The sequence below is a fragment of the Capricornis sumatraensis genome, chromosome 5, assembly GCF_032405125.1.
Source record: "Capricornis sumatraensis isolate serow.1 chromosome 5, serow.2, whole genome shotgun sequence".
NCBI lineage: Eukaryota > Metazoa > Chordata > Mammalia > Artiodactyla > Bovidae > Capricornis > Capricornis sumatraensis.
In genome coordinates this window covers 53292609-53307251 of record NC_091073.1, presented here as the reverse complement: position 1 = coordinate 53307251, position 14643 = coordinate 53292609, and the positions used below count along the sequence as shown (strand labels likewise).

General features: G+C 36.4%; 1 protein-coding gene across 8 annotated transcripts in view; it reads left to right on the top strand.

Moving 5' to 3' along the window:
• The window catches only part of COG5 (component of oligomeric golgi complex 5), a 275606-nt gene that overhangs the window by 167849 nt on the left and 93114 nt on the right, over positions 1 to 14643 (top strand). The window lies entirely within an intron of this gene.

The window sequence follows — 14643 nt, the reverse complement described above, 5'->3', positions numbered from 1 at the left end:
TTCTAGACTGTTGATTAGACATCAAAAATTCAATTTTGGCAGCTTTTAAAAAACTTTTAAAACTTTTAAAGTTAAAAAGTTCTAGTATCGCTGTATACTCATCAATATTATATGTAGCACTTTGTTTGAAAGTGAGTGTGCCAAGGTATTGACAAATCATTCATGATCCAAACAGTAGCAAACAGGTTGTAGATTCTTAAGTGTATAATTAAGCCAGTTTAGCTGTATGTGGGGGTGTAGATATGATACCTTTATTTTCTAAGGCAGCATTTTTTTTTTTATCATTGAACAGAATCCTTTAATCATGTGTGTAGGATGCATTAGGCTATATTTGGAATATATTCAGCATTTTGAGCAGCTGTAGTACTAACAAGGATTTTAACTATGAAAAGGAATGTGTTTTCTTTTGCCCTTTTTAATGTATTAAATAATTTGATAATAGCATTTAAGACTCAAAAAAATTTTAGGACACCCAAATATGAAATATTTTTAGAGAGAAAAATGAGCAAAATCTTTAACTCATTTATCAGTGGCATCCCAATTTGATTAAAAAATAAAAAACAAGTGGTAGTAAGCTAATTTGTATGTCTTAAGTCATTTGTTATCAATAAATACTCTTATCTGTAAAGGTTTAGAAGATTTTTGCTTTACTATCTTGAGGACAAGTTATTTTTTATTTATTTTTTCATGATATAAATACATTTTAGTTTTTTTATTTTTTTAAAAAATTTATTTTAATTGGAGGCTAATTACTTTACAATATGTTGGTGGTTTTAGCCATACATTCACATGACTCAGCCATGGGTGCACATGTGTTCCCCATCTTGACTTTCCCTCCCACCTCCCTCCCCATCCCATCCCTTAGGGTCATCCCAGTGCACCAGCCCTGAGCACCCAGTCTCATACATCAAACTTGGACTGGCTGTCTGTTTCACATATGATAATATACATGTTTCAATGCTATTCTCTCAAATCGTTCCACTTTTGCCTTCTCTCAGAGTTCAGAAGTCTGTTCTTTACATCTGTGTCTCTTTTGCTGTCTTGCATATAGGGTCATCGTTACCATCTTTCTAAATTCCATATATATGTGTTAACATACTGTATTGGTGTTTTTCTTTCTGACTTACTTCACTCTGTATAATACGCTTCAGTTTCATCCACCTCATTAGAACTGATTCAAATGCATTCTTTTTAATAGCTGAGTAATATTCCATTGTGTATGTGTACCACAGCCTTCTTATCCATTTGCCTGCCGAAGGGAATCTAGGTTGCTTCCATGGCGGATGAGTTATTTTTAAGAGCCCTCTCCCTGCTAAAACAAATTTTAGATGTTAGAAAAGCATAATGTTTAATGCACTTTTGGCCCTGCCAAAAGTAAGGGAATCTCTGAGGGGCATATGCATATACAGATACGCATAAGCAGATAAAGTAGTTGAAACTGTAGTGGAGATCTGGGAGCTCTAAGTCATTGTAAATGCTGAAGTTGCTCTGAAGTCAAATGTTCATGTCAATGATGGGGTCAGTCCCCTAAGCTCTGGGTCTCTAGCATGGTGGGAGAATGAACCTTGGATTACACCTCCTGAGATATTGAGACCTATGACGCTGGCTAACATTTTCCTTGGTTGGCAACAGTACCTACTCTCCAAAAAGCAAGTGCAGATCCTCTGTAGAGGAAAGCATTTCTAGTTTTAGCTGTCAGAATTCTCCATGTTAAGGTCATCCAACTATGAGCTCATAGTTGAAAATCACCAGTCATATAAATAGACTAGAATCTGTGATTGAGAGTCAGCAGGAAAAATAAACACAATGCAAAACAGGTTTTAGACTCCTAAAGAACTTCTGAAGGATGCTGTGGACTTCAGATGTTAGAATTAATTGATAAAGAATCTAGAATACCTGCATAGGTTTTAGAAGTAAAGATGGAATAAAAAAATGACAAGTGACCGTTAAGAAATGATCAGGTAGGAGGACAAGTATTCTCTGTGCTCTTACTACTTCTGCTTAACATTTTCTTAACTAGTGCAATGAGAAAGAAAAAGAAATAAAAACTTCCAGTTTGGAAGTGAAAAGTTAAAATGATGTTTGTCATTTAAGTACATATCTAAAAGTTGAAAGACCTGAACATACCATGTGTTGATGAGGATATGGAGCAACTGTAACTCTCATATACTGCTGAAGGGAAATGTAAAATTGTACAACCACTTTGGAAAACAATTTGGCTTTTCCTTAAAAAGTTAAAATATATGTATTATATGACTTAAAATAAGCCCCTAGTTATTAATCCAAGAGAAATGAAAGAATATATCCAAAGACTTGTAGACAAATGTCCATAGAGCTGTCTTCTCCCTGTGTCTTTACATCATTTCCTTCTGTATGTGTCTGTGTTTCAGATTTCCTCTTCTTATAAGGACACCCTAATGACTGTTTTAACTTAATTACTTCTTTAAAGACCCAGTCTCCAAATATGATTACATTTTCATGTATGGTTGGTTTCAGTTAGGACTTCAACATATGACTTTTGTCAAGACAAAACAGCCTACAGCAGTAATTTACATTGATGCCAGTAAAAATGGAGACAGTTGCATTGATTTGAGAATTATTCAGGAGATAACACCAACACATCTTAGTAATAGATTAGAAGTGGTGAGATAGAGAAGGAGGTGTCAAGGCTGATATTGTATATTCAGTTTTGACAAGAGTTCTGGTGGATAGCAGTAAACTTCACTTGAGACCGTAAACTGAGAAGCACGTTAAACAAGGAAGATAGGTTCAGTATTCAAGTGCTCATGGCACATTCAAAGGAAGATTCAGTTAATATATGAGTCTGGAGCTCAGAAGAGGCATCCACTGGAGGCATAAATTTGGGAGATGTCCCTGCTTATTTAACTTATATGCAGAGTACATCATGAGAAATGGTGGGCTGGATGAAGCACAAGCTGGAATCAAGATTGCCGGGAAAAATTCAGTGATCTCGGATATGCAGATGACACCACCCATATGGTAGAAAGTGAAGAACTAAAGAGCCTTTTGATGAGAGTGAAAGAGGAGAGTGAAATGTTGGCTTAAAACTCAACATTCAGAAAGCTAAGATCATGGCATCCGGTCCCATCACTTCATGACAAATAGATGGAGAAACAATGGAAACAGTGGCAGACTTTATTTTTTGGGCTCCAAAATCACTGCAGATGGTGACTGCAGCCATGAAATTGAAAGACGCTTACTCCTTGGAAGAAAACCTAGACCAGCCTAGACAGGATATTAAAAAGCAAAGACATTACTTTGCCAACAAAGGTCCATCCAGTCAAAGCTATGGTTTTTTTCCAGTAGTCATGTATGGATGTGCGAGTTAGGCTTTAAAGAAAGCTGAGTGCTGAAGGATTGATGCTTTTGAACTGTAGTGTTTAAGAAAACTCTTGAGAGTCCCTTGGACTGTAAGGAGATCCAACCAGTCCATCCTAAAAGAAATCAGTCCTGAATATTCATTGGAAGGACTGATGCTGAGACTGAAGCTCCAATGCTTTGGCCACCTGATGCAAAGAAGTAACTCATTGGGAAAGACCCTGTTGCTGGGAAAGATTGAAGGCAGAAGGAGAAGCAGGTGACAGAGAATGAGATGGTTGGATGACATCACATCAGTTTGAGTAAGCTCTGGGAGTTGGTGATGGACAGGGAAGCCTGGTGTGCTGCAGTCCATGGGTTCACGAAGAGTCAGACATGACTGAGTGATTGAACTGAACTGAACCTCATAGATGGTGGTCAAAGTCATAGTAATAGGTAGAATTGGCTATGGAGAGAAAAGAAATGTACCTTGAAAATGCAACATATAAGATTTATATAGAGCTCTGCTTTTTCCAAAGTGTGTATATAGTTTTACATGGAAAAAGACAGTTCTAATTTCTACCCATCCTTTTTTCAAGTTTCATCCTTTAAACCATTTTTTGTACATTTTATATTGCACATATTTTATTAATATAGCAGTATTAATTTATAATTTTGGAGAAGGAAATGTCAACCCACTCCATTATTCTTGGGAAATCCCATGAACAAAGGATCCTGGTGGGCTGTAGGGCATGGGGTCGCAAAGAATTGGACATGATGTGGTGACTAAACAACAACCACAGATATATCATTTTAAACAAATAAGTAAACATATATTAGAATGTGTATTTAAAAATAATTTACATTCACTAAGTTTAGGAAACATTGTAACAGAGGATGCCATAGGGAGTACCTCAAGAGAATGAAGTCATATGGAATATGATAAAGGAAGCCAAGGGAAAAGTTTGAAGGAGAATATGGTTCATACTAAATCTAATTTGACTTATAGTCCATTTACAACACCAGTCCACCATGCATTCTCAACAAGGGAAGTATTGACCCCAAGAGGAAGAAATAGTTCTGTTTTTTGGGGAGAAGGATAAATACAATCATATATTACAATGGTTTTGAGTGCCCTCCAGAGTTCAATTCTGCTGCACCAAATTTTACTCCTTAGTATTTAGTATCTGTCATTAGGGAAAGACTAAGTTAAATTTAAATTAAGTTCAGTTACATTGAATAATTATTTTAGTATATATTACATATGTATAATTAGTTTTCACTTTTGAGGGGAAATAATGAAAAGAAAGGTTGAGAAACACTACAGTGAGCTATGTGGAAAGGATTTTAAAACCCTTTATTTTATTTTTAGCTCCTGTAACTTTAAAACCCTTTAACTTGATGATCTCTGGGGAAAAAGTGTGGGATAAGGGATTTGAATTTGAAGAAGAACTTTTAAGTTTTTGCCATGTGTATTTCAGTACTGAACTTTTTACCTCAAGAATTTATTCTTGCCTTTAGAATTAGTTAGATTATCTTAATTACTCCTCTAAAAAATTAAAAAGAATAAAGGAAGCATCATGTTTAAGCCTGTCACCCAGAGATAACTTATGTTAATATTTTGTGTATGTTTTTTCTATTTAGCTCTACATTTTCATACGTTTTAACAAGTCCTATCTGTTCAGTCATCAGAAGTTAACTGAAATCTGTCTACTTTTCACCTCTCCCACTGCCACCTTATCTAAGCCCTCATTTCTTAAAACAACAAGTAGCTTGTCCCATAAATATTCTTTTATTTTAGAACAATATGCATATAAAAGCCAGCATTTTGATTTTAAGTGGAATTCTTTTGGTTGCATAGGTGTTCTCATTTTGCTTTTTGGTGTTCATCTTAAAGTCCCTACTGAATTTCTGTTCCTTCCTTTATTGTAATTAGAGCAAAATGTTGCTCCCTGAAGGCTCTTTTCCAGTAAAGATAACTTTTTTCTTTGCTTTATATTTGCTTCCCTAGGCTCCCTCTGCTTTCATCCAGAAGATGATTAAGAGCTAATATAAAATTCATATCTGTTTGGTTTTTTTATTCGAGTCTTCAGGCTTTCTTACAATGTGATCTCTCCACAGAGATCTCTGGCACTGACTTGTTGCCAAACCTTTGACTTCCTCTTGTCCTTTGATTATAACTTAATTACACCTGGTTCCCTCTCACTTTGTCTCATCTAGTTCATCTGTCCGTCTGTCCTAAGTTGCTTCAGTTGTGTCTGACTCTTTGTGACCCTAGGACTATAGTTTACTGTCTTAAAAAAATCTCTCTGAATTGTTCTTTGCCTTCCCTTTCTGTATCAAAGATTGTAATCTTCTTTGAATTGTATTAGGTTGTTGGTTGTATCTTCTCTTTTCTCAGACTTGTCCTGCTACTTTTGTTTGTGTTCTATATTTTATCCGTGTCTGGGGCACACTCTGCTTTCTCCAATATCCACCTTTCCCACTTACTTCCTCCCAAGGACCTACCATCTAAACCCAAAACCAGAGCAAAATCCTTGGTCCTGTACCTCTCTGTAAGCATTTCTTCCCTTCATCCCAAGATTTCCGTAAACTACTTGGTATCTCTATTTCTTACTTGTTTTGTTCCAGACCATTGAAATCAAGCTTCTGCTCCACCAAAACAGTTCTTACTAAAAGAATTATGATGCCCCAACTACCAAATCTTTGTGCTTACTCCGCTTTGTTCCTTTGAGGTAGTAATGACTTCTGCTTTCCCCTGTCACAAATACTGCATCTTTTCAGAATCCTTCATCAGTTCCTCTACCTCCACCTGCCCTTCTTTGAAAAACATTTTATTATTAACATTTCAAATAAAAGCTAAAATAGAACCAAAATATAGGGCAGTGACTCCCTATGTATCCATCATTCAGTTTCATCAGTCACTAACTTGTGCCCAAGCTCTGCCCACTTGTCTTTCTTATTTATTTATTTCTTATTTATTTCCCAACCTTTAAGTAGTGTTGTTCCCCTGGATCCTATCCTTTTCTTCTTATGCCATATGCAATCTATAGAAAAGCTCACACATTCTAACAGTTTCTACCACCTCCAGATGATGATATCACCTAAATTTCTTTCTCTGGCTTAGATTTTATTCTTAAACAAGAGAGTTGTATCTTTTCCATGTCCTAGATCATCTTCACTCAGATGTCCCACAGGTTCTGTCAGTAGAGGTGGTAGAGTCTGGATTTGAACTTTAATACCCTACTTTCAGGCTTCCTCTTCTTGACCACTGTTCTGTTCCTTTATTTAAATGGGAAAATGTAATTATGATGGGGAATATGGGGTGCAATAGATGTATTTAATAGAGCACACCAAACATAGGGGAACCAAGAGAAATGATACCTAAATTGACTGATGAAGGTTCTAGTTTAAAGGCTAATAACTGGGAGAAACTACAAAAGAACCTTCAAGAGCCTGAAAGAAATGGAATGTGGTTGAATCTTTGACTCAGTGGGGTGTAACAAAAGAAATAGACTGGGACAATTGAGAGGTTGTTGCTGACGCATGAAAAGATGCCTGGATTCTTCGCCTCTGGAAGAGAAGAATTCAATCCGGGGCCAGAGACAAGGCTTGATTGCTCAGAGCTTTTGTGCAATAGAGTTTTATTAAAGTATAAAAGGGATAGAGAAAGCTTCTGATATCGACATCAGAAGGGGGCAGAAAGATTACCTTACTAGTGTTAGCAGTGGAGTTATATACTCTCCAATTAGTTATTACAGTGAGTCAAAACAATGTTCAGAGGTTGCAAAGAGACACACTCCCACAATCCACATTTGAAGATAACAGGATTAGCCAGAAGGCCCTCAGGAAGGAGAAACTGTCCTCAAGCAGGATACACTGCTGTATAATCCTTAGTACAGAATCCAAACTGAGTTGTTGGTTGTGTAATCATCAGTTCCAGGCTTAAAGATAAAAACGTTTTATGTGACTAAGACCAAGAAAAGTAGAGAGAAAGAAAAGTTTGTCCTTTCCTCCTCTTTGAGAATTCCAGACCCCTCTCCCCTTGGGAACCCCTGGACTTCTTATCAATCATACCATATAAGGTTTTATAAGTTAAGTTAAAGGGGACTAATACTTCGATAGGGGCTTCTCAGGTGGCACTAGTAGTAAAGAATCCACCTGGCAACCCACTCCAGTGTTCTTGGCTAGAGAATCCCATGGATAGAGGATTCTGGCAGGCTGCAGCCCATGGGGTGCACAGAATCAGACATGACTGAACCGACTTAGCACACACAATACTTTCAACCAAACAGACTTTAGATCAAATCCCAGCTCTCCCACTTTCTGTGTAATTCTAAGCAAGTCACGTTTTCTCTTTGACCTTTGTTTTTACTTCTGAAAAGTGAAGTGAAGTCGCTCAGTCGTGTCTGACTCTTTGCGACCCCATGGACTGTAGCCTACCAGGCTCCTCTGTCCATGGGATTTTCCAGGCAATAGTCCTGGAGTGGATTGCCATTTCCTTCTCCAGGGGATCTTCTCAACCCAGGGATCGAACCCAGGTCTCCCACATTGTAGACAGACGCTTTACCGTCTGAGCCACCAGGGAAGTCCTTTTACCCTGAAAAGGGACATAAAAATGTCATCCGCTCATTCTCAAAATAAATATTTATTATGTGCCTTTATGTCTAGGTCACAGACTCAATGTTGTAATTAGAGTGGTAAAAAAGACAAAATGAGGCCTCTACTATTGTGGACCTTATACTCTAGTGGTTGTTGTAAGATTTAAGTGAGATAACATTCAGCAATGCCTGTTACATAATGGATATTCAGAAAACATTAATTTCTTAGCCAAGGTTCACATACATTCTAGAGCATGGATACTCTGAGTTCTCTGAATAAGTTAAAAGTACATACTTTTTGGCTTTGAAGTTTTAAGTGACTTGTCACTAAAAAGGAAGAAGTAGCCAGATTATCTGGGACCCTATGTTTTCTTTTAAAATGGTGTGTCTATGTTTTATAATTTTCTTGTTTACTTTGGCAATTATAAAAAAGACTTGAAGATTTCCTGCTATTTCTAGGAATCTATTTCAGTAATTCTGTAGACTTACAAAGATGATTTGCCTCAAAGGAATTTATGGTTAGTTGTAGGAATAGATAATGACACATCCAAAATGAATAAATGAAAAGCCTCTAGAGAAGATAAAAGCAAACAAAAACAATCCACAGAACAAACACAGAAAACAAAGGAAACACAATGAGATGATAAAAGCTGAAACAACCTATTAGTTAAACATATTTGGTTTGTAGTTTCCTTATTAAAAGACAAAACAATGTTTAAAAATAAAATAGATTTATAAGAGTCACATCAAAAAACAAACAAGAAAGAATAAAATAAATGGATTGATAAACATTTCTAAATGAAAGCAATAGTGACAGTATTAATTTCAGATTAAAAAAAGACAAATAATGGTATGTAGAATAAAGAGGGTCACACAAACCTTGTATTACTAGTCCCTTCTAGAAATGATGCTGGAAAATTGGATGTTCCTGTGCAAAATAAAGAAATTAGACCCTTACCTTAAACTGTATTAAAACATCAATTCAAACTGAGTTAAAACCCTACTGTATTAAAAAATGAATTCAAAATAAATTAAAATCCTAAATGTAAGAACTAAAATTTTAAAACTCATAGTAGAAAACGGGGAAATCTTCATAACATTGCACTTGGCAGTGATTTCATGGATATAACACCAAAATCACAGGCTAGAAAAGCAAAAATAGGAGTACATCAAACTTTGAAACTTCTTTGTGACAAAGGAAACAATAGAATGAAAAGGCAACCCACAGAATGAGAGAAAATATTTGCAAGCTATATATTTGATAAGGGGTTGATGTTCATAATATATAAAGAACTCCTTCAACTCAACAACAGTAACAAGAAACCAAGTAACTCAACTAAAAAAATGTGTGAAGGACTTGAATAGACATACAAATAGACATTTCTTCAAAGAAGACATGCAAATGACCAACAAGCAATTAAAAGATCATCAGCACCACTAATCATCAGGAAGTACAAATCAAAATCATAATGAGATAGCACATGCACTGATCAGCATAACTTTTCAAAACAGAATACAAGTGTTGGTGAGGATGTGGAGAAATCAGTACCCTTGTACATTGTTATTAGGAATATAAAATGGTGCAGCTGCTAAGAAAAACAGTATAGCGTTTTCTCAAAAAAAGTAAAAATAGAATTAATATATAATCCAGCAATCTCTTTTCTGGAGATAGAAATCCAAAAGAGTTGTAAACAGGATCTTAAAGACAGATTTGCCCCGCCGTGTTCATTGCAGCATTATTCATAATAGCCAAGAGAGAAGCAATCGAACTGTCTGACCTAAAGAGACAAAAGACCCATATATAGAAAACTAAAAAACACTGATGAAAGAAATCAAAGATGACACAGGTAGATGGAGAAATATACCATGTTCATGAATCAGAAGAATCAATATAGTGAAAATGAGTATACTACCCAAAGCAATCTATAGATTCCGTGCAATCCCTATCAAGCTACCAACGGTATTTTTCACAGAACTAGAACAGATAATTTAACTAGAACAAATAATTTCACAGTTTGTATGGAAATACAAAAAATCTCAAATAGCCAAAGCAATCTTGAAAAAGAAGAATGGACCTGGAGGAATCAACCTGCCTGACTTCAGGGTATACTACAAAGCTACAGTCATAAGGTACTGGCACAAAGACAAAAATATAGATCAATGGAACAAAACAGAAAGCCCAGAGATAAATCCATGCACCTGTGGACACCTTATCTTTGACAAAGAAAGCAAGAATATACAATGGAGAAAAGACAATCTCTTTAACAAGTTATGCTGGGAAAACTAGTCAACCACTTGTAAAAGATGAAACTAGAACATTTTCTAAAACCATACACAAAAATAAACTCAAAATGGATTAAAGATCTAAACATAAGACCAGAAACTATAAAAGTCCTAGAGGAAAACATAGGAAAAACACTCTTTGACGTAAATCATAGCAGGATCCTCTATGACCCACCTCCCAGACTAGTGGAAATAAAAGCAAAAATAAGCAAATGGGACCTAATTAAACTTAAAAGCTTTTGCACAACAAAGGAAACTATAAGCAAGGTGAAAAGACAGCCTTCAGAATGGGAGAAAATAGCAAAAGAAGCAACTGACAAAGAATTAATCTCCAAAATATACAAGCAGCTCCTGCAGCTCAATTCCAGAAAAATAAACCACCCAATCAAAAAATGGGCCAAAGAACTAAACAAACATTTCTCCAAAGAAGACATACAGATGGCTAGCAAACACATGAAAAGATGCTCAACATCACTCATTATCAGAGAAATTCAAATCAAAACTACAGTGAGGTACCATTTCACACCAGTCAGAATGACTGCTATCCAAAAGTCTACAAGCAATAAATGCTGGAGAGGGTGTGGAGAAAAGGGAACCCTCTTACACTGTTGGTGGGAATGTACAGCCACTATGGAGAACATTGTGGAGATTCCTTAAAAAACTGGAAATAGAACTGCCATATGAAATCAAGAAAATTAAAGATACCAAGAGAACATTTCATGCAAAGATGGGCTCAATAAAGGACATAAATGGTAGGGACCTGACAGAAGCAGAAGATATTAAGAAGAGGGGGCAAGCATACACAGAAGAACTGTACAAAAAAGAGCTTCATGACGCAGATAATCACAATGGTGTGATCACTCACCTAGAGCCAGACATCCTGGAATGTGAAGTCAAGTGGGCCTTAGGAAGCATCACTACGAACAAAGCTAGTGGAGGTGATAGAATTCCAGTAGAGCTACTTCAAATTCTGAAAGATGATGCTGTGAAAGTGCTGCACTCAATATGCCAGCAAATTTGCAAAACTCAGCAGTGGCCACAGGACTGGAAAAGGTCAGTTTTCTTTCCAATCCCAAAGAAAGGCAATGCCAAAGAATGCTTAAACTACCACACAATTGTACTCATCTCACACTCTAGTAGAGTAATGCTCAAAATTCTCCAAGCCAGGCTTCAGCAATACGTGAACCGTGAACTTCCAGATGTTCAAGCTGGTTTTAGAAAAGGCAGAGGAACCAGAGATCAAATTGCCAACATCCGCTGGATCATGGAAAAGGCAAGAGAGTTCCAGAAAAACATCAATTTCTGCTTTATTGACTATGCCAAAGCCTTTGACTGTGTGGATCACAATAAACTGGAAAATTCTGAAAGAGATGGGAATACCAGACCACCTGACCTGCCTCTTGAGAAACCTGTATGCAGGTCAGGAAGCAACAGGTAGAACTGGACATGGAACAACAGACTGGTTCCAAGTAGGAAAAAGAGTATGTCAAGGCTGTATATTGTCACCCTGCTTATTTAACTTATATGCACAGTACATCATGAGAAATGGTGGGCTGGATGAAGCACAAGCTGGAATCAAGATTGCCGGGAGAAATATCAATAACCTCAGATATGCAGATGACACCACCCTTATGGCAGAAAGTGAAGAGGAACTAAAGAACCTCTTGATGAAATTGAAGGAGGAGAGCGAAAAAGTTGGCTTAAATCTCAGCATTCAGAAAACTAAGATCATGTCATCTGGTCCTATTACTTCATGGCAAATAGATGGGGAAACAGTGGCTAACTTTATTTTCTTGGGCTCCAAAATCACTGCAGATGGTGTGATTGCAGCCATGAAATTAAAAGATGCTTACTCCTTGGAAGGAAAGTTATGACCAAGCTAGACAGCATATTCAAAAGCAGAGACATTACTTTGCCAACAAAGTCCATCTAGTCAAGGCTTTGATTTTTCCAGTGATTATGTGTGGATGTGAGAGTTGGACTATAAAGAAAGCTGAGCACCGAAGAATTGATTCCTTTGAACTGTGGTGTTGGAGAAGACTCTTGAGAGTCCCTTGGACTGCAAAGAGATCCAACCAGTCCATCCTAAAGGATATCAATCCTGGGTATTCATTGGAAGGACTGATGCTAAAGCTAAAACTCCAATACTTTGGCCACCTCATGTGAAGAGTTGACTCATTGGAAAAGACCCTGATGCTGGGAGAGATCGGGGGCAGGAGGAGAAGGGGATGACAGAGGATGAGTTGGCTGGATGGCATCACCGACTCGAAGGACGTGAGTTTGAGTGAGCTCCGGGAGTTGCTGATGGACAGGGAGGCCTGGTGTGCTGTGATTCATGGGGTGGCAAAAAGTCAGACATGACTGAGGGACTGAACTGAACTCAACTGAGCACATATATATGAAATTTAGAAAGAATGTAACAATGACCCTATATACAAGACAGCAAAAGAGACACAGATGTATAGACCAGTCTTTGGACTCTGTGGGAGAAAGCAAGGGTGGGATGATTCGAAAGAATAGCATTGAAACATGTATATTATCATATGTGAAATAGACCACCAGCTCAGGTTTGATGCATGAGACAGGGTGCTCAGGGCTGATGCACTGGGATGACCGTAATGGATGGGATGGTGAGAGAGGTGGGAGGGGGGTTCAGGATGGGGAACATATGTACACCCATGGCTGATTCATGTGAATGCATGGCAAAAACCACTATAATATTGTAAAGTAATTAGCCTCCAATTAAAACAAGTAAATTTTTAAAAATGTCACTTAAAAAAAAGAAAATATTTTACAGGCACAGAAATACATGTGTACATAGATGCAATGGAATATTATTTAGTCTTTAACAAGATGCTAAAGATGGTTGAATCTTGACATCATGCTAAATGAAACAGTCTGATCACAAAAACGCGTATGTTTTTTATAGGTAAGTTCTTGGAAAGTAGATAGGTAGTTTGCAAGGGCTGGGGGAGAAAGAAAATGGGAGTAGTTCATTAGTTATAGAGTTTCAGTTTTGCAAGATGGAAAAATTGCAGGGATCTGTTGCACAAGGTACATGGAATTAACACTACTGTCATCTTCAAAGTGGCTAAGATTTTGTGTTTTTTAACCACGATTTTAAAAGGACAGGAATCATTTTATGCATCTTTTTCTATGAATTAAAAAAAAATGAGAACTGGGTATTAAGTATTTTGTTAATTTAAATGAACTGTATTAATTGCCTTTTGTTCACTCAGCTACATGATTCTGTAGATTTCCTTATTGGAAACATTGGGCTATTGCATTAATACATTTCCTAATATTTAATGATACTTACATTGCTGACATAAATCCAACTTGTTTAGATAGATAAGTAAAATACCAAAGTGAATTTACTGTTATACCTGAAAATTTTGTATTTGTATGCTTAAGCAAGATTGACCCATTTTCTTACTTAAGTGTGTGTGTAGAAGCATATATATATGCATGTGTAGATATGTATATATACTCATCAAATGTTCTGCATCTTAGCTTTCAGATTTTTACCATTATGATGTTACCTGTGGACTTGTCATATATGGCCTTTATTATGTTGTGATAATTTCCTAGCTTGTTGAGTGGTTTTATCATGAAAGTGTGTTGAACTTTGTCTAATGCTATTTTGTCTATCAGTTGAGATGATCATGTGGTTTTGTCCTTCATTTTGTTAATGTGATATAATGATTCTTTAATATGATGAAAAGTTTTAACTAAAATTTAAGCAGTTACAATGTTGCATTAGTTACAGTACAGCAAAGTGATTCAGTTCTACTTTTATATATAGTAGATATATATGCTTCTCCAGATTCTTTTCCATTAGAAGTTATTACAAGATATTGAATATAATTCCTTGTGGTATCATTGGTCCTTGTTGGAAAAGCATCCACTTTAAGCTATATGATATACAATGCATCTGCTTACCAATGCAGGAGACATAGGAGATGCAGGTTTGATCTTTGAGTTGGGAAAATCCCCTGGAGGAGGAAATGGCAACCCATTCCAGTTTTCTTACCTGGAACAAGAGGAGCCTGGCAGACTGCAGTCCATAGCATTGCAGAGTCGGACACCACTGAGCAACTGAGCATGCATATATACAATATACATATTGCATAAAATCTTGGTGATCTAAATCTACTTTCTGATCCCTGAGTAAGAAACTAGCAATTATTTGATTTGCCTCTTTTTGTGATACACAATACCTATTTGAAATCAAAACAAAAGACTTACTAAAGAAACAAATAACAAGGAAAATAGATATGTATGTAGATATAGGAATGAGAAATCAGTATTTTTCATAGTTCATTTTCTTTATAATCTTGAAAAGTAGAATTTCATTTTTGCAAGTGCAAAACTAAAACAGAATTAATGAGTTTCTTATTCTTTTTTATGAGAGTAGTCATATTTGAGCATTATACATATT